This window comes from Dermacentor albipictus, chromosome 2 (assembly GCF_038994185.2).
Source record: "Dermacentor albipictus isolate Rhodes 1998 colony chromosome 2, USDA_Dalb.pri_finalv2, whole genome shotgun sequence".
Classification (NCBI taxonomy): domain Eukaryota; kingdom Metazoa; phylum Arthropoda; class Arachnida; order Ixodida; family Ixodidae; genus Dermacentor; species Dermacentor albipictus.
The window spans coordinates 129,324,912-129,345,998 of NC_091822.1; the positions used below are offsets into that span (position 1 = coordinate 129,324,912).

The 21,087-nt window shown below is 45.4% G+C and overlaps 1 long non-coding RNA gene across 1 annotated transcript; it reads right to left on the bottom strand.

Annotated features, from left to right (window-relative positions):
• Nucleotides 1-426: 426 nt before the first annotated feature.
• LOC135912503 (uncharacterized) lies at nucleotides 427-20,468 on the bottom strand. The gene is made up of 3 exons (XR_010567696.1): nucleotides 20,324-20,468; nucleotides 14,132-14,249; nucleotides 427-459 (listed from the first exon to the last, which is right to left on the bottom strand). It is a non-coding gene; the product is annotated as an uncharacterized lncRNA (long non-coding RNA).
• Between the last annotated feature and the right edge of the window lie 619 nt (nucleotides 20,469-21,087).

Sequence of the window (21,087 nt, forward strand, 5' to 3'; positions counted from 1 at the left end):
GATGTCACTCTATACGCACAAAAATTCAGTCTACACTGAAAGGCTACACATCTAACCATCATATCATTATATGCTGGGTGCCTGGCCACAGGAGCATCGAGGGTAACGTTGTGGCGGAGGAGATGGCCACGCCAATCGCATCGCAAGCTGTTAACCCTACCGCTGCGGTGCCTGTCACAGATCTGAGATCTTTCCTGCGAAGGAGATTGTGAGACCACTGGCAACGCATGTGGGACACGGAAACGGATAATAAGCTCCACCTGATAAAACCATAGTTAGGATTCTGGCCTTCTACTACAATATCGCGCCGAACAGATGTCCTATTCTGTCGTCTCAGAATAGGACACACGTTTGGCACCCATAATTTTCTACTCACCGGAAGTCAGACTCCAACCTGTGGTAGATGCGGGGAGAGGCTGACCGTACTCCACGTCCTCTTGGAGTGTCGGGAAGCCGAATCTGAGAGAAAGAGACATTTTTCATTAGCATACCGACAGCACGTTCCTCTTCATCCTGCAATGCTTCTTTTTACCGCTTTTTAATACAGACACAGTCCTAGCTTCCTCAGAGATGTGGTCTTACATGTTATTAGCCCCATGCATTCGTAGCGCCTCCTCTCTCCAGAGGATGCCACTGCGATAATTGTTTTGCATAGCACATGCCTCCAGGCCCTTGTGTTTCGAGGGCTCTAAGGAGGCAGTAGTGCTCTAGCATTTCTTATAATCTGATATATTTTACCTATAGTATCATTCTTTTAAATGCATCTAAATGTTCATTGTACAAGTCATACGTCATCGCTATAATTTTATTATACAGATTTTACGCACTTTAGAGCGTATATTTTAAGGCCCCTTTACAGCCACCTCACATCAACTTCATAATAATCATAATTACACTGCAAACTCATTAGCACAGACATGGCGCTCTTTGGCCATACCTGGCCTTTGCGCCATACAACCCCATACATCAAGAAGGCCACACACAACTACGCTTTTGAAAAGGCGACACGCAGAGCAAGTTGTGTTGAAAGTTGAAATTACGCGCAGAAATGAAATGAATTCTAGTAGAGAGAAGCAATAGTCATTAGTTGAAGAGCATGCAAAAGACACAATACAACTACAATATACCCCTCGGCTGGCATCCATAAGAAATTCCAGGACTGCAGCGCACTCATCCATGTGGCAGAATCCCAGATTAGAGGCCTCACTCCGAAGTCGAAGCGCTACGCAGAACATTGCAGTCGCTGCCAACGCTTCGCCCTTCATGCAAGACAACCACTTTCAAAATTATATTAACTAATTATGACGTGTAGTTTGAGGTAAATCTGTTTGTGTGCCAGTAAATATCTTTTCTACCATGCTGTCAATTCTCTCAGTTCTTGCAGTATTTCTATGCTGCAACCATGCAACAATGCTAGTTATTCAGTGGCATTTGCGAAATGAAAATATTTTTTTGTAATTTATATGCTACTGCATACGGAGCCCTCATATCTGTCAACTTCCACTGATTCGTAAAATCGGTATCCTTCTGTCTATAATGTGCAACTGTAAATACTTAGTTTTATTTTCCTGTGAAGTTTTGCCTTTCCCTCTTAACTTAATATAGGTGAATAAACATGCACTGAGGTAACTAGCTTATATATCAATATGGGCTATGTATGGGCCTTCTTACCACGAGGTTCTAAACGTACAGGACTCCGCTTAGCTGCAACAATAAAAAAATAGCCTGTTGCAGACGGCTCAATTTCTAACCCTTCGCCTAACTTTCTCGATGAGGCAGCCATCACTTGTACGAAAAAAATGATAATGCTTGTTGGAATAATTACCATAAATATAAATACTCTAGGTGACTTTACAATATTTACTTTCCGACGCATATTTAAATCTTACATCCACTAAATTTACATCCTAAACATCCTTACATCTACTAAACACTATCGCATCTTGGTTATGCATATTTTGGCCCCGCCATATGATCTTTTGTAGAATTAGAGCTTTGGAAAGTAGTGCTCCGTCTTGTCCAATCTTCAGTATAGCTTAGTGTCAGTCATTTATTGTGGGCCACACATCTTCTGCTGTAGCTTGACCTTCACAGCTTGAGTTCATATGCCTGAGTGCGTAATATTGACAGGTGAACATGTTTATTTTTCACGGGTGACCACGTTTCACCGCTTAACAAATGCTATCACGCAGCGCAGGACGCGCCTGCATTTATAGGAAGTTTCTGGAATGTTATCGATGGTGCCATCCGGTGTCTGTCACCAAACCTTGTGTAATCTGATTGCATGTATGCGCGATGCGAATAGTCTAGAACTTTGTGGAAGACACGGGGGCCTCAGCGATTAGTCTGGAACATTCGACGATTGATGTACAAGAGCCGACGCACTTGTCACGTTGATCAGATTTCCGATGATCGCCGAGTGTTTTCGCCGCTATCGTTCTTTGAGTGTAGCGTGCTTTGGAGGACACAAATTCGCCTAATAAAACGCTAGTTTCGTTAATCAAAGTTTTGGTGCCCTTTTCACCGTCACTACCACGTGATAATATGAATACATGGGCCTTTACAGGGAAGTCTTGAGAAGAGTGCTGTTTGACCAAAAAAATTTACGCCCTCCTCCAAACATTTCACTGTAAAAGCCCTTATACATTTTTCTACATGTTCCAATTCTTCATTACGACAAGCAGCGTTTCATTGTTTCTGGAACTGGTCAGTGGCAATGATACGCAACGATGCGAAACGAAAATATTCATGCGAAGCCCGTGCCTTTGTCGACATTAATGCTACTAGATTTCAAGCAGTATAGCGGCACGCACTATTTCCTACCATGTTTATATATGCCGAGTATGCCAGTTAAGGTATGAGGCCACTTTGGAAACTTTATTTAAAAAAAAGTCAATTTTTTTTTAAATTTTGTTTTATCACATTACACATTCATTTCTGCATGATTTGCGGAAAAATTATCCTCCTAACTAAAACCGTTCCAAAGATACAGCTAAATATGTAACCCCCTGCGCATTTTGAAAAACCGTAACTAACACAGTTTCGGTTTCCACATATCGAAAAATATTTGGCTCCTTTGGCGGTCTTACCTTTTTTTGAACGCCAATTTTTCAGTTTACAATCATAATAACTTTTTTTAAGCGTTTGTGTCTATTTTTGCTTTCATTTATTAACAAAAGTGCTCGGAAGAGGAACTGCCGGCTAAGAAAGCTGAAGAAGACAGTGCGTGGATTAGGTGCCAAAGGAAAATTGACTGATGGGCTCATTGACCGCCTTCAAAATTACTATGGCATTGCCATCAGAGCCAACGTCGGAAATCTTGCAGGAATGAAACAAGCAACGCTAGCCAGTTTGTTCCACGGCAGTTCCACGGACAACAATCCAAGGCATGGGCTGTGCCCTATAGGAGCAAGCAGTTGGTGTGCTTTCAACCGAGCTGAAACGGCTGGCCAATGTAACTGCAAGCATAAGGGAGGACCTTCAAAGGACGTTCTGAACAGAGTAAAGGTTGCGTACCAAGACCTTTGTTCAGACGAGCTCCTCAAGAAATGTTTGCATGGCAAGACAGAATGTCAATGAATGTTTCAACGGCATGCTCTGGCAAAGGGTACCTAAAATGTCTATGTCAGCCTGCCAACACTGAAGTTTGGCTTGTACGTTGCCGTGTGCCATTTTAACAATGGCAACAGAGGAACGCTGGATGTATTGAAATACATTAGGATCGGGTCTGGACGCCACACAATGAAAACTTGCTTGACAGGTGACCAACAGAGCATCAAGAGATCCTCCCGTCAGTCTACCGATGCCGCAAGAAACGAAGGAAAAAAAGCGAGCAGACGCACTAGCGAAAAAAAGTAAGGACAAACCTAAGGAGAACCTGAGCTAAAAATGTGGCGGATTTTAACGCTCCTGGATATTGCTGTAAGGCGTATGAATCTATATCAAATCTTTTTGGTTGTTTTTCTCTAAAGTTACTTTTCTTCCGTTTCAGCTTGCGCGAACATTCCTAACTTTTTTCCTCGAGTTGATTTTTTAACGAAACTTTCAACACTTATTCTTGGTACATCAGGCTGTTCAACCAACTAGACACAATAAAATTGAGCAATAAAATTTGTTATTGTTGCATTTCTTTTAAAAACATTCCTTGCTGAAAACCGTCGTTCTTGGTAATATTGTAAATAAAAAACTGCGATTGATGATATCGTAATTATTTAATTCATTGCATAGAAAGTGGCTTTAAGTACACAACTGCACGAGGAATTTTTCTTGTGGTGAGGTATATATGAGGTATTACTGCTGGCGTGCGACGCATTATTAGTGACATTTTTCACAATAAAAATATATAAATTTTTTTTGCGTGTATTTCAACGCTCTGATTAGAATACAAAAAGGCAATCTTTAATATAGATCACTTATTTCCACTTTGTATTCGATACCAAAACATTTTTTCTGAAAAGTGGCCTCATACCTTAACTTGCACTGAGATATTAAAACACCTAAAAGATCTAGAGAAATCATGTAGAATACATAGTAGGCGTACTCGTGTGTAACTTAAAGCCAGTATCGTTTTTACCAAGAAGTAATAAGCAATTGTTTTAATTAGTCAACTTTTGAAATCTTTTTCTATTAGCAAACGTAGCAATGACAAATTTTCGGGCAGCTCAAATAACCTTCGAAGGAAGCATTAGTTTCGTGTTCGATTTAGCCTCGTTTGTTTTCCAAGAAAAGACAAATGCGCTCGAAATATCCCAAATACCAAATAGATGCACGCTTGCGCTCTGCTACTCAAGTGCATCCAAGCGAATAGCCATGGATACAGGGCTTTACTAGCGGCGGCAGCTCGATACAGGGTCTCACGGAATGTGCTGGTTTCGGCACCATGGGAACCCACCGCTGACGCGTTGTTGAACGTAGGAGAGCCGTAGGGGCGCAGGGGGGAGTTTGAAGCCGGGAAACAGGGACGGCGCACTTAGGACTGCAATTTCGTGCATTCATCCTGTTCACTAAATAGGCGTGCCTAGAACGTAAGTTCTTTTTGTTCCCTTTTGCAATAGAAACAAACATTGCCCAGGCTATGCCCATCTAATGCATTTTAGTGGTTCTGGACGGCCAGCGTATGGCGTTATGGATTACGGAAATCGTTTTTGCTTGAATTGTCGGTCCTTAAATAATAACGGCAGATCTCGATGGTACCACGCCAGTGACCTGCTTTTCATGAAGACAGTCATGCCCTTCACGAATGATCAGAAGGTTAAAATGATCCTGGCTCTGGGGGCGGTTCACAGCGACAAGAAGAAGGCAGCCAAACTATTCCGGAGGTGGCATTGTGGAGGACGGCCTACTCTGTCAACAATAATTACAAAGTACGAAGTGTTTTCCATGAGAGAGAGCTTCAAAAGAAAGCGGCATAGGACTGCGACGGCAGTCCATGAAGTGGAAACGGATGTTTTGGCATTATTTGCTCCTAGCCCTCATGGTAGTGTACGCGACGCCAGTGCGGAGGCTGGAACCTCAAGGTCATGAGTGCGGATAATTTTAAAGGAAAAATGTCATATGCACACGTACCATGCACAGCTTCATCGAAAACTTGAAGACCGGGAATCTGAACACAGACTTGACTTTGCCAGTTTAAGTTTCGCGAAATGTAAAGAAGAACCTGACTTTATCACTTGCCTGCTTTCGACTTATGAGGGTGATTTCTTCAGAAACGCACAAGTTTACCTTCACAACGCTTACTACTGGAGGGTTAGGAACCTCTCCTGGCTGAAACAAGCACGACATCAATACCAGTGGTCATAATGTGGTGCGGCATTTTCCATAGCAACATCATCGTACCAATAAATTTTTTACAGCGGAGCTGTATACCTCTACCATCCAAGGAAATTTTCGTGTTGTAAGGAAAAAACTCCCGATACGCGGGCCGATCCCGGAGAAAGTGCAATGCCAGGCATACACGCGGCGGAGGTGAAGCAGGCGTTAAACACTCCCCATACGTGGGCGGATCTCGAAGATAGTGCAATACTGGCCCCACCCGCGGCGGAGGGGAAGCCGGCGTTAGGCACTACCCATACGTCGGCCGATCCGGAAGATTGTGCAATGTAGGGCGGACCTGCGGCGGAGGTCAAGCAGGTGTTAAGCACTCCCCACACGTGCGCCAATCGCAAAAATAATGCAACACCGGCTCGACCCGCGGCGGAGGAGGAGCAGGCTTTAATCACTCCCCATACATGGGCGGATCCCGAAGATAGTGCAACGTCGGGCCTACCCGCGGCGGAGGCGAAACAGGCATTAGGCACTCCTCATACATGGACCTATCCCGAAGCTAGTGCAATGTCGGGTCAACCGGCGGCGGAGGTGCAGTTCGCCATTAAGGGGCCCACATACGCAGTTTCACTGGTCATCCTTCTTGACAGAGAGGAAGGGCATTGAGTTTTTTTCACAACACGCTAACGACGCAACGCTACGTGAACGACATCCTCGAGGGCCGCGTGAACGACGCCTGTTGCAGCGTTCTACTTGCGCACCTTCAGAAAATCTGGTCTAGCACGATGGTGTGCCTGCGCTTAGTAGTAGTCAATCCCGAGCGTGGCTCCACAGGATTTTTCTTGGACAGTGTACCTGCCGGGACGGAACTATAGCCAGGCCAGCGATCTCGCCGGACATGACAGCATTCTATTGCTTCAAATGGGGACCTGTTTGAGCACGTGCTTTAAAGGGTAGCGGAAAATGTGCGTTCAAAACTAGTGTAAAACTTGGCTGCGTAAAGCACCTTCATGGTGTCACCCTATTCGTGCGAAAAAAGCTGCCGACAAAGATAACAATCGGTAAAAAATGCTTTGTCTTGCCTCTTGTCCCGAGTTCAAGAGACAAAAAGGGTGAGTGAGTGAGTGAGTGAGTGAAGTAACCTTATTTTGGTCCGGAGAAGACGCAGGGGAGACCCCGCGCCACCCGGCTAGTCCCACGTAGGGACCGCCAAGCCGAGCTTGACGGCCCGGTCACGGGCACTCTGGACGGCCAGGGTTTGGTCATTGAGTTCGGGGCTGCCCAAGAGCACAGCCCACCTATCCTCGCTGAAGGAGGAGCCGATGGCGTCGCACTCCCACAACGCATGGTCCAATGTTGCCTTTGTAAATGGCTAAATCAGTTGCATCTTTGGATGTTCTTTGCGGGCGGCTGAGACGCCCCACATGCTTTTGGTTTCTCGTTTACTAAAATAAACTCTTGAGTAGTTTTTTACTGTTTTTCCGAGAGCTGCGTTTTTTGTTTGTGCGGAATCGTGTACTGTCTTTTTGGAACATTGGTTGATGTCCTTTGGAGCTTTGTTTCTTGATGCTTGCTTGCGTTGTTGTGGCCCCCTTTGCATTTGAGGGGCTTGTTGCCTTTTTTCATCATTCGTGTTCTGCTCCTTGCTGTGTTCGTATGAGAACTCCTTCTGCGTCTCCGACGTTGCCATGGATTCTTTCTTCTTCCGATGTTGAGCTAGTAGCGTCACCCATGGTCTGGCCTTGCCTAGTGTTTTCCCGCTGTTGCTTCCGAATGCCGGCTAGGTGTCGTTCAATCTGCTTCATTATTTGTAATTCCTGTTATGGAGTTCGTTCGGTCAACTTCCATAACGCTAGATTGCGACTACGTTTGAAGATAGAAAAACATTTTAAAAAGCCGTTGTAGGACAGCCCGGCGCGCACGTAGATCTCGAGGCGCGAGGTGTGTGGCCTCGGGCAGTAGGCCTCGGCTATCGTGAGTAAGTTTAGCTGGGCACGGCCGTCCCCTTGCATGTTTCAGGATTAGTTCTTGCGTGAAGAATAAAGTCACGTTGGTGTGCGTGGTCTGTACGAATCGCGTTTCTTGAGCTGAGTCGAATGCTGCGGACAGTCAAGCGTTGTGAGGGGGTGGCCCGCACGAATTGCAAGCGGAATTGGGAGCACATGTAGAGCAAGTCTGCTCGGTTGGCCCTCTTCTTGTTCCCGAAATCGTAGAAGGAACATTTTTTGAAGGCGATTGAAGTAATGCTGAATTCATCCTCGATTTCGAACACTGCCATGATCACACATGGTCAGCTTTCTGTGTATATACGCGACAATGTCGTAATAGAGGCCATCCTGAAAAAATTCCTGCGAAAGCTAGATTGATTCAGAGTGGGTAAGCAAGCAGTGAACTGTATTCAGGCCCTGAGGAGCAACTGCAAGAGCCCCTTATCAGGGAGGAGCCTCCGCGGCCCGCTTCCACGTCGGGACAGGTTCTCCGTGCCTGACCGCCACGCCGCAGGCCCTCTGCACGGCCCGTTGCTGAGCGGCGAAGTTGAAGCTCTTGAGCCCCTCCTCCCACTCTTCTTCGGTGGTGAGAAGATCGTGGTCCCGTAACGAGACACAACGTCAGAGCATGTGTTCTAAAGTACAGAAGGATCCACAATCCTGAATCGCACTCGAACGAGTCCGCGTGCCTGCTGACCTTGGCTAGGCTGAGATAAGACATGGTCTGCAACATGCGAAGGGTGGAAGACTGAGGCCTGGAGAGCTTGGCATAGGGTGGGCGGTAGACCCTCCTGCCGAGCTGATACTGCTTTGTTATCTGGTTGAACGTGTGGAGCGAGTGCCTGTGGAGCCCCACTCGCCACTCGAAAATTTGCGCAGAACTACATGTGCATTGCTCCCCCCCCCCCCCAACTCCCACCGGAGGGTGAGGGCCACCGCAACCTGTTCCGCCAATGTAGGGGACGAGCCCGCACCGACCCGGCGTTAAGATGGTTATCCTTCTGATCTACCCTAGTCGTCAGGAACTGCTCGGAAGAACCGTAGTGGGGGGCATCGACGAACGCGACCGATCGTGCATCGCTGCCGACGGATCCGAGAAGTGCGACCGCCCTAGCCCTGCGTATGCCAACATTGTTTTGCGGGTGCACGTTGCGCCGCAACGGTGAGGCTGCGACATCCATGCGGTGTGCACTGACGCGTCCCCGCGTCAGCGCACACCGCATTTGCCTTACGGCCGTGGGATCCCAGTCCAGCGCCTCCAGGATCCGCCTCCCCGCAGGCGAGGAAGAGAGCCTGATAACCTGGGCCGTCTGTTCTCCATTGATAACCTCGTCGATGGTGTTGTGGACTCCCAGTGCGTGACCTTCTCCGAGCTGGTGCCCATGTGAATAACGACCACCTTTTTGATGCTCTTGCACATCTACGCTTCGAACTTTGCCCTCTCGTATTCGTGCCAGCGATGCGCGGTGGCCACGCATGTAATGCGACTCATCAGGAAGGTGTGCTACAACCTAAGCAGGTTGTCCTCCCGCAGCCAGCCGTGACTGTTAGAAAAACTAGTTATGAGCCTGACCATGTTGTCCGTTTTGCCAGGGATACCAGCAATCTTTTGTCCGTTACTACCGTTTTCTTCGACCAGCATACCTAGTACGCGGATGACCACCCTGGAAATAGTCTGCCCGATGGTCGGGCAAATGGAGATGTCGACCATATCGAGAGGGACCTGCCCTTTGGAGATGCACCTCCTTCTGGTAGGTCGATACAAAAGGAGTTTGGATGGGGAGAACCCGAGCCCAATGCCGGCCAATAATTCCTACGTGTAACTCAGGGCTGCCTGTACCGATTGCTCGGCTGTGCCATTACTAGCGCCTTGGCACCACACCGCGATGTCGTCAACGTAAAGAGCGCGATTAACGGCGCCCAACAAAGAGAGACGCGCGGAGAGGCCGCGCATGGCGACTTTGAAGAGAAGTTTCGAGATGACCGAATCGTGAGGGGTGCCCCTCGCCCCCAGCTTGAAAGGACTTGACGTTACCTCGCCCACTTTAAGAATGGTGCGCCAGCCCCAAAGGAACGAAATCACTAAACCGTGAAGCTTGGACCCAAGGCCCATGTCCGATCCGGAATCGAGGATGTGCCTATGCCAAAAGCTATCAAAGGATTTTCAAGATGCAGCAATAGGACGCACCTCATGTATCTGGTGTGTCTATAGATGATGTGGTGTTTAATGAGTTTGATAACGTCCTGAGCTGACAGGGACGAGCGAAAGCCATCCACATTGTAGGTGGAGCATTCGCGTTCCTCGATGCAGCTATGTATCCGGTCGTGAATGACATGATCCGCGACCTTTCCACACGCGCGAGGTGAGGGAGATTGGGCAGTGATTGTGTAAGCATGGGCGTCCGACCTGGCTTTGGCATGAAAATTACCGATGCGAGCTTCGAAATCTTCTGCATGTCACATGAGCACCACACGCGATTGATCTCGCCCATTAACGTTGCGATGGCCTCTTCATCTAAATCGCGAAGTAGCCTCTTCGAAATGCATTCCGGCCACGTGGCTGATCGACTGCTAAGGTTAAAAAGCGCTTCCCTGACCTTGTTTTTGGAGAGCGACGCACCCAGATCCTCTCTATGGAGGCCACGGTAGCGTGTGTAATCCTCGTCGCCTGAGGGGCCTGGGCGTAGATATCTGTCGGCCAACGACGGGATAATGTCCTCCACCGTGAAGCCCTTCCGTTTGGCTTCATGCAAAACCATATCCATAGCTAGTCTCTTTTTATACAATTTTTTGGAGAACGATTCATCTAGGTGCTTCTTGAAAAAGTTCAGCTTGCGTCAAGCCCTCATTTGCCCGTCGACGGAACCACAAATCCCGTACCACCTAGCTTAGCGAGCGCGCGACCGCGTTCCTCATGGGTGCGATTGAGTTCGGCTATTCTCTTACGGACGCTACGATTGAGCCGTTGTCCCTTCCGCCTGACCAAGAGAGCAGCCTTGGCCTCGAGAAGGTGGGCGAGACGACTCTTTATCCTGCCCACCTTGTTGTCCGTGCAAACCGTCTTGGTGGCGGACGCGACGCCCCTCTTCAAAGGCAGTCAGTATTTGTTAATGTCTGTGTGATGCGCCGAGTTCCAATCCTAGTTTTGCGAAAGAAGTGCCGATCCGTATCAATTAAAAATAAGCTTTTGAAGTATAGCACAGCAGTCATCGCTCCCTCTTTGGTTATAAAACAATGAAATTGCTTTGGAGCGATCAAATCACACTTATTCAGCAGATATTTTAATATTGCTATGAAGCGATGATTTCTGGAAACTGTTACTTAAATGCACTAAATGGAAATGCGTTGTGTACAGTTATGTTAATTTTTTAATTCGTCAACTATACAACTCTTAATCATAAGCAATGTTTATGCATATTACACCTAACAAGTTAATTGTTATGCAATGTTGATACTTATGTGCTACACGGTAACCACTGCCAAGTGAACGGAAACCCAGATGAAAACAGCTATTCATGCGAAGACGCCGTATGAGATGCGGACGCGCCTATGTCATGAAGGTGAAGGTGACGTTTCTCGAGAGGAGAAGGGTGGGGAAAGACGTATGCTGATCCATCCAGAGTGTGAAAGACAGGGTTATGGTAGACCATTATTTTCCTCTTTCATTCCTGCGTCGATCACCTAGTCGGAACTGCCACGTGCACATGCTCCAGGGCGAACGTGGTCTCACGGTCACGTGCTACGCTACGTGGCACGCGTGCTTATTCGATAAGACAACAACCATGGTCACGAAAGAGTGCGAGGAATTTCTATGAACGTCTTTGTCGAAAATAGCAAGGGACTTCAAGACCGCCACAATTGCATCCGCCACCCATGCATCAATTCTGTCATCCTTAAAACAAAATTTTGGAACTTCACCTGCCAAACCAACAATATAATTACGAGGCATGCCGAAGCGGGAGACTCCTGTTTAGTTGTGACTACTTGGAGCTCGTCAATTTCTACACAACACACAGTACACAGGCGTTTTTGCATTAAGCTCCAGCTGAAATGTGGCCGCCGTGGTGAGGATTTTATCCCGCACCCTCAGGCATAGCTGCCAAATGCGACAGCTACTGAATGCGGCAATTGAAGTACTATAGACAACACGCGTAAATGCTGCACCTACATTGGCACGAAGATATTGGTAGCCTTTAACCTGCTCGAGTCTTATGAAATATTCCTAAGCGGCATTTTTTGACTCCTAATCTGCATGTCTCTTGTTTGTACACTTATGCTGCGGAAGTAATGGATTATATGTATTCATATTATTGCACTTCGTCTGAACTAATGTCTTAAGTTTCCTGGACCTCAAGAAAGGTGGTTTACATACAAGTTGCCCTACCGTGGTATACAAAATCAGCCATAGACTACTGGAGAAAAGCGTACCTGCACGGGCGTTAGTAGAGGATGCGTTTAACGTTACGTACTTAAATCCTTCAAGACTTCTGCCTTGCACAGAATATCATTCCGTTAATGAACGTTTATTCTTTCTTGAGTTCTTTGCTGATTTACAGACGACTATATAGCCCACCATTGTGCATTTTCTGTTGAGGTGAATATGCATCGTATAGACAAGACACAAGCTTTCAATACGCAATTGGTTCAGACCTTGACCATCAAAATAGAACGTGCTGATATGATCATTAAATCTTGAAGTTCAATGTCTCGATGTATATTCTTTGTTGTTTAGCACACTAAAAACTAGACAGCTAATAATCATCATGGGATTAAAGAATGGATATGACGGCTGAAGTCAGCTCACTTAGGAGACGCGTAGAACTACATAAAATTGGATGTAACATGTGAGCACGATTGTAAGCAAGGATTCTTGTCCTCTCTATATAATACAAAAACATTAAACAAGGACGCTGTGGTGTTTTAAAGATCAAAAGGAATCTTCAGTATACCTGTGCGTCGGAGGAAACCTTTACACAGTGCGTGAGTAGTGACTTTACTGGAAAACAATGCATTGGAAACAGTGTATTGAGCCATGAGCCCCTGGGCCCGTGCGGCTTCTTGAGCTCTGTTGATAACCTTGGCCTGAAGGTCAGAATAGGAGCTGAGCAACATGGCCTCCCACTGCTCAGTACTACAAACGCCCCATGATACGTGAGATTTTTCATTTGGCATGACGACATAATGTGGCACAGATCCGCTTTTTTTCTTACAATGCTTACATGTATTAGGGTATTGCTCCATGTCGTATCAGCTATAGGCTACGGGGCTGGGGTAGGTGCTTGTCTGAAGTCGCCTTCAAGTTACTTCTTGTTGCTTGCTACGTGATTTGTGTGCTTGCGGGTACACTGCCCTGGATAACACGTAGTGCTGAGTTATCTGGTAGCTGACTATGCGATCACTCTCTGATCCTAGACGACACGTTCGGCTGACTGGTTCGCGTCGTAAATTACGTTGGATGACCATTTTTCCAAGCCTGTGATTTCGGTGTGTTCTCTCCCGTTTCTGATGTCTCGAGAGGTACCATGGTTAGTATGTCTCATTATGAAGTTTCCCTTTCCTGATTTTACTGAGTGGGCGTGTGGCGGCTGCAACGTAATGATGGCTGCCTCCATTAGTTGCTGTATTTTCCTGTTTTTCGACTTCTTTGTTTTTGATTATGTGAGGTCGGGTGATGTGATGCGAGAGATGCTGTGAGCAACTCGGGTGGCGCGTTCTGGGTATGTGAGGAGGGCCAAGCCTAGTTCTAGGGAGGTTGTCCATAGGCTGGTTCATTTCTTGAAGCAAGGCTGATAGCCCCGTGCCAAGAGCGGAGCATTCAGGTCGCGTTCTACAATTACTTGCGAGGTTCTGGCACAGTGCTGCGCCCTTACGATAAGTTGGGAGGTATCTATGCTCCAGCTCTTTGCGAACTTGTAGGCGTTTAGGACCTATACAGGTGGGTAAGCTTTTTTTCTGAGGAGGATTTCTTCGTAGTTGTAGAATATATCCTCGATCCCGAGTTCTGTCGTGTTAACGGTGAGGTTTCTGCGTATCATGAATGGCTTGGAGCGATTAACACCCTCAACAACCTTCGCCTTGAAGGCTGTGTAGCCAAAAAGTTTGGCGTTTGCATCAATCCTTCTAGCGCAATAACATTCAAGTTGAGCTTAGAGTGATTGATCATATATGCGAGATTACCTCTTTCATTTCGGAAACCTCTGCCGTTCCATTGCCAGAAGACGTGTTGGTCACTGGCCAACATGAATCGCCCAGAAAACTTACGCAAGGTACAAGCTACGCTACAAGAAGAAACGGCGAAGCAGCGTGAAGCACCGTGTTAAAGGATACCAGCCCCAACAGAGCGAGCTGAGAGTTGGCGAAACTGCTGGATGGAGGCTAACCTTCTTAACCCTCGGCCACAGCAGCAAAATAGCCATCTTGGCGACCTAGAAACAGGGGTTTGTTGTAGGTACTGAGACGCGTCACGTGGACGAGGTACGTCCGCTCCAGCATCTTGTCCTGTGATGAAGAAAGTGGCTCAATGAGAACATGAGAACATTCACCGGGGAAGTTCGCTCTAAGACTCACTAAGGTCCTTTGTGCTTTGGAATGAGTTAGGAGGAAAGCTCAGGAGTTTAGTAAGGCGCAGCCAGCCACACAAGAGAACCTGGGCCATAGGAGGGAATTAGAAACGAGTTGCCGCGGTTTTCTTTCAGTTATTCTTCTCGTGATGTAAATGTATGCGGGAGCCATAACAATCTTCGGCTTATCATGCAGCTTTCCACACAGGTGGGCACGTATGTAAAGACCCCTTTATGTAAATCCTTATAGCATGTGATGTCTTAGACAACCAAAATGCGAAGATGTACCTTTTCGGACAATGCGAGTTATCGGGTTTCGAAATTTAAGAAAACTCGCATGTTAGATTTGACTGCTGCACCAACTGTATCTTAACATTAGTCCGCCGAAGTTTGCCTCAGTAGGTGGAACAGTATACTCTTAACATTTTTGCAAGTGCTAGATACGTTTTGTAGCCGCTCAACTACCTCCACCCTGTAGACATAGCTGTGCGTGAAGCATGACGCGGATATTTCACCTCCACCTATGTTTTGAAGACCTTTCGACGAATGCTGTCGTTACCCGTCCAACTCACGGCTCATGCATACTCTGGTGTACTGTCAAAAAAATATTTTTGAATTTGTCGTTCAATTTTGTTTCAATTTTGTTCAATTTTCAATTTGACGATCAAATTGAAAGGCCCGCTTACAACTCAGAGCTCGCTGGTGGGCTCGATTGTTCTAATTCATCGGGAACGAATAACACCTACTGAATAAAAAACAACACTAGGAAATGACTAGGAGGAGAAGGCTACTCACGAATGCGCTGTTCAGAAGGCGGCACAAAAAGTAATTGCTATCAGGAGGCGAATTTACGCGCTGAAATGAACGCAACAGTAGTTGCGAGAAGCAATAGCCATCATTGGAAACGCACAAAATAGGACATGATAAATGTCTACCAAGGCATTCGCTTCCCTCTATCACAAACTCCTGGAGTACGGAGCAAGCATCCATGTGGCTGATTCTCAGATTTGTGATTGCGAAAGTGCAGGATTCTGTTTAGCTACAAGAAATATTAAAAAAACATGCCTGCGAGAAGTGGCACGATTTTTAATCCTTCATCTAAACTTACCAATAAGATGGCCATGACTTCTACAAAAAAAAAATGAAAGCGCCTGTTCGGATAATACAATATACTGGCTAATTGACCTTTTAATGTTGATTTTGATTTTAATAATAATAATAATTATGTGCCTTTACGGCAACTAATTTAACCTTACATTCTCTAAACTCACATTATCTGCTTACATTCACTAAACACTATCATGCGTTGATACTATATTTTGTCCCGACCATGAGATTTTTATTAAAATTAGAACATCGGAAAGTAAAGCTCGGTCTTGTATAATCGCCAAAAGACCATAGTTTCTATCATTTCTAGTGAGCAGCAGATCATACACGGCGCGTTGACACTTAGAGCGCCATTATATATGCCAAAGTACGAAATATCATTAATGTACCTTTAATGAAAGGTTTTAGAAGAGAGATTATCGACCAGAAACATTTACAACCGCCCTATGATCATTTAAATGTTATAGCTATGTTGTACGTTTTGCTACGTGCTCTTTTCCTTCAATATGACAAACGCGTTTTATGGTTTCTGTCGAGGGTCAGAACTGTAAGAGCGGCGATCCGAAAAGAATATGTCCCGTCGAAGTCCACCTCGTGCTGATTGTCGACGGTAATGCTATTAGAATTCAAATAGTATAGTGTTATGCGGTATTTCCCATTACACGTTTATACATACATTTGGCATTGGCCATTGTGGGAGTTCCATCAATTTATGCAGAAGCTACAGACACGCTTCCGAAGGCTACGATACTCGGCCGCATGAGTCGGCCATGAACGTAACGGCAAAACAACTTTATGAAATAAATTATGGAGTTTTACGTTCGAGAACCACGATCTGACTTTGAGGCACACCGTAGTAGGCGACTGCGGAAGCTTGAGCCAACTAGGGTTCGTTAACGTGCACCTAAATTGCAGTAAACGGGTGCTTTAGAATTTTGCCCCCATCGAAATGCGGCCTCCATGGCTGCGATTGACAGTGGGATGATGACAATAGCGCCGTGAAAGGAATGCAATAATGTAGGAATAACGTCGATTAATCTTGGGAGGCGGTATTACGAAGATGGCATAAGGATAATAGTAGAGCGATTCGGAACTGGTGACGATCATAAACGACAAGTTGACGATGGTGGCATGTTTACGAAATTACGCCTATGATTGTAAACCGACGATGCAGTGCCGATGACTGTATGCAACGATGGTGTGAGGACGACGTTAAGACAGAAACAGAATGAGCAGCTTTGAATGACGACTATCAGACGACCACGACGGCATCACGAAGACGGTACGGCAACAAATCTACGACGGATATCTTCTACCAAGGGAACAATGAAAAATTAAGACAGCATGATTGCAACAGAATCAAAAATGGATGAGGTCGTTCGAAAGACTAAGCCGGTATACCAACGATATTGCGTTTTCTATCAGGTTACCCTTCGCAAATGATAATAAAAATACGACAGCGAGATGACGACGGCATGACGAGATTTGGACCTCTTTTTAATAAGTCAGATTTATGCTATCTGGCAATGTGAATTTTAAGCAGCATTGTCATTTCCCTAGTCAACTTGGAAACCATTGCATCTATTTTTGATAAAACGGTTACAAATAAATAAAAATACAGTTGTGATGTCTTCTTGCTCTACTGGATAATGAAATCACTTGTGACCGCCAGGTTAAGATGTTTTAACATCGCGTATTGTGGTATTACTTTGATGGCACCCATGACGGGATTCGCTTTTGTGACATTAAAGATGCAAACGGAATGCCAACGAGAATGTCGCGGATAGCGTATTACCTATCGCCCTGCCTGGGTATGCTTTGTTCGCCGGTGGGATCACTCAAGTGTGAGATCTCTGGCTCACCAAGCCTAAATGGCGGCCCTCTCTTAATAAATAGGACCTTTAACTGCTTAGCAGTTAAAGGCCCGGCTAGTTTTGAAATATTGATAAGTTGCTTTCGGGAGAAGATTACAAGGAAATGGCCGCTAAATGGCAAGGTGTCAGAAATTAGCATAAATGAACAAGTTAATTCCCAGCTCCTCATAATATTTTGGAACTGAATATAAAATACGCGAATTTTAAGTGAACCGCAACAGGGACCACAATACACTCTTAGCATGGTGACGTTTAACTTTACGTTTATTTACAAGTAACCTATAACAGAAAGGTTACGAGGTTGCTAAACCAACTTGACATTTGTGTTTTTGTTAATTTCAGTCGTGGCTAGAAGTTACATGTGTCGAAGTATCCTATTTTAAATGTTACTTCAAGGCCAAATGTCTCGTAACCTTTAGATTGTAACTTATATAAAGAAAGTTGTGGTTCGTGGCTCAGGGGACCTATTGTATGGATTGAAAGTTTGCTGATTATTGTGTCGCGAACTTTGGGTATGGGCTAGTTGGTATTCCATGGTACCAATCGTCACTTACAGCGCATACATAGACGAGGGATAAAAAAGGACGACGAAGACTGTGTCGCATTGGTGATCCTGGGGCGCTATAACGTAAAACTATTCCAAACTTTTCTATTCCAATTCTGCTATCAGCCCTCCACGATTGGTCAAAAACTTTTTTCGACCACGCCCACTTCACCTGTCTGTCACACGACGTCACGAAAACCGCGATACCTCCCCATCTGATCTGATGTGTACACACTGATTATGCATGATTTGACAGAAAAAAAGAAAAACAGTTATTTCTGATTCGACCCCTTTTCGCCATTAGCCCTCGGCTATTGGTAAAACGTTTTCGGGCTGCACCCACTTCACCTGCCTGTAACACGACGTCACAAAACCGCACAAACACACCGCGTCAAAGTGACGTGTACGCGATAAAGATGCATTAATATGCCGAACAAAACTGAATTTTTTTCGGAATAGCCGCAGGCTGCCACGTTCCGAAAGGAATAAAAGATCGCTGCCGCCGATCGCTGAGACGCTGGCTAGTCGCACCTGCCGGAGAGCATGGGTGTATTTGCGTATAATAAAACTTCTTGCGTGGCCGTGTAACGTTTTCGAGCCATTTCGGCACGTTTACCACCTCATTCTGCCAACTCTTCTTTGCTGAGGGTCAATTTTAGCGTCATTCTTGAGCTTCCGTTGCATGCCGCCGCGATTTTCGACCAGCCACCACAAGCTAAGTACGGGAAAGCCGACCAATCGCAGGCGCCGGCACCACCCTCTTCATCCGGTTATCGATTTTCAGTGCACTGGCTCTGCCCCAGCGAATTCTTCTCTACTTGAGCGTTCTCCTCGCCTCTTGTCAGCCAATTAGATACGACAAGCCGCTGAGTGTAGGCAATGTTATTCGTTTTTCAAGCAAACAAAAGTGACCTCCTATGAACGAGGAGAGCGTTTGATTGGTTTGTTCAGACAACCCTGTGGGTGACCGCCCGGTGCTTGCGTCGGTGGTTACGCAAACTTTACGTCAGGAGATCGGAATAGAAACATATTGGAATAGTTTTACGTTATAGGGCCCCTGCAATGATTTCAGCCAGGACTAACGTGTAAAATATGGTATGCGGCCACGGGACAGAGGCAGGTTGGGCTAAATTAAGATGTTATTGGTGCAAGTCGGAATGTTTGTTTCCGCAATATAAAAAAAAGCTTAAATCTTTCACGAGCGCATGCTCAAGTCAACCAGCAGCAATTCCGTGACCAATTTTATATACTGTATACGCGCAATTATAATGTAAAAGCAAGCCACAGAAACATGAAACATAGATTGGAGAATACTGGTATTCGCTTACGCGACAGTGGTGAGCATCGCGTATGTTGTGACTGCTGTAACAAATACAGAAGGCAGCAATACATGTGACCCACGTAAGCAATGCTTCTTGTTCAATTATTTATTTGCTGGTGTGTGTGCGTGTGTATCGTATATTTCACCATAAATTCATGCTCATGCTTACGCTACTGAGTTTTATTGAAGCGCACTACTCGCTCGCTTCATAAACACATTTTTTTTCTATTTCTCTGAGTCACCGTGTTGGTTGTTCTTAAAGCTCGAGCACATGTTGAACTTTTGTGCGTACATTCAGCATTAGACTTCATGCACGGAACTGGTGTTTAGTGTCATATGTTTACAAATGAATTGTAATCTATCGTTAATTAAAGAATAATAATTGCAGTAGTTCATTTAGTAATCACTTGATGTCGCGTTTTTAATGTTAGAGTGTCACATTCTTCCGGTTTTGTTTTTAATGAAGAGGAGTACGAACTGACTTGGAAAATAAATGTCATGATTAGGTTGAATTGATAAGTATATTTTTTTTAAATAGTTCAACTTGAATTTTTATTGTTACCAAAATTTTCTTGATAGATTATACTTAAATTTTGCGTGTTTAACGACAATCTTATGAGCATAATTAGGTAGTGTGCAATAGAAGTCGGTGCTAACTTCCTTAGACAGGATACCGGTAAGCTATCGCAGGAGACGAAAGATCTGATTGAGAAACGCCAATGTATGAAAGCCTCTAACCCTACAGCTAGAATAGAACTGGCAGAACTTTCCAAGTTAATCAACAAGCGTGAGACAGCTGACATAAGGAAGTATAATATGGATAGAATTGAACATGCTCTCAGGAACGGAGGACGCCTAAAAGCAGTGAAGAAGAAACTAAGAATAGGCAAAGATCAGATGTATGCGTTAAGAGACAAAGCCGGCAATATCATTAGTAATATGGATAAGATAGTTCAAGAGGTAAGGGAATACATCTACTTTGGGTAGGTAGTGACCGCGGATCCGGATCATGACACAGAAATAATCAAGTTCCTTGCACATTTTCCTTAGAAACTTGAAGCACGAAACAGGCCATATTTGCTTTGGGCATCGCATATAAAGTCCTTGTCTAGAAAGTAAACAGTCTTGGGTCGCCGAACGTATGTCGAGTTGTGGCGACTACTTACATTCCCTGCAGAGTGACCGTGCCTATCAGAACATATCGGGCGCTGTATAACGCAGACATCTAACACAAGTACTTTTTCAGTGTAGTCTCCTTTTCGACGCAAGCTAAGAAAGTCGGTGAAGCTATGTAGCAGGGAACGAGCAAAGGCTCCATGAAATATGAAAAATGCATTTATCTGCAGCGCTGCAGGTGGTCTCCAGCACTTGATGGTTCACGAAGCATGCGCGTGCAAGCGCTCACAATTTTGCGTAAAAATGTATTTCGTCTTTCTTTCAGTTCCTAGTATTTATGCTTAAAGGCTGATATTAACGTCACTCGACGCTTGGCGTCCAAGTGCTGGTTTCGCAAACAATGACATAGAGCAAACGCCACTTTCTTTACAAGCCACCTGCACCGAACTAGCACAAAAGCGATAGAATTCAGTTTCCATACCAATTCGCCAACACAGAATGAAGGTCTGAAAGACGCGCTATAAAATCCATGCAGTCTGTTTAGAATGTGATAAACATCAGTATAGCTTTGCTAATGTCCGTAGGATATGACTATTTCAAGAAGTTCTAGAATCCTGGTTAAAGTGGGCTAGAAGAATTCTCTCTTGAAAGGGGGATTTCTTAAGACTATTACAAGCTTTTGAATACGTGGATAGAATCCCACTACAATGGATTTTGATAGCGGCTTCCTTTTTTGTTTGTTTCCCTCCCCCTCTATTCTTTCCTTCCTTACGCTCTTCCCTGCGGCGTTTCTCCAGCCGACGGCCTTCAGGTT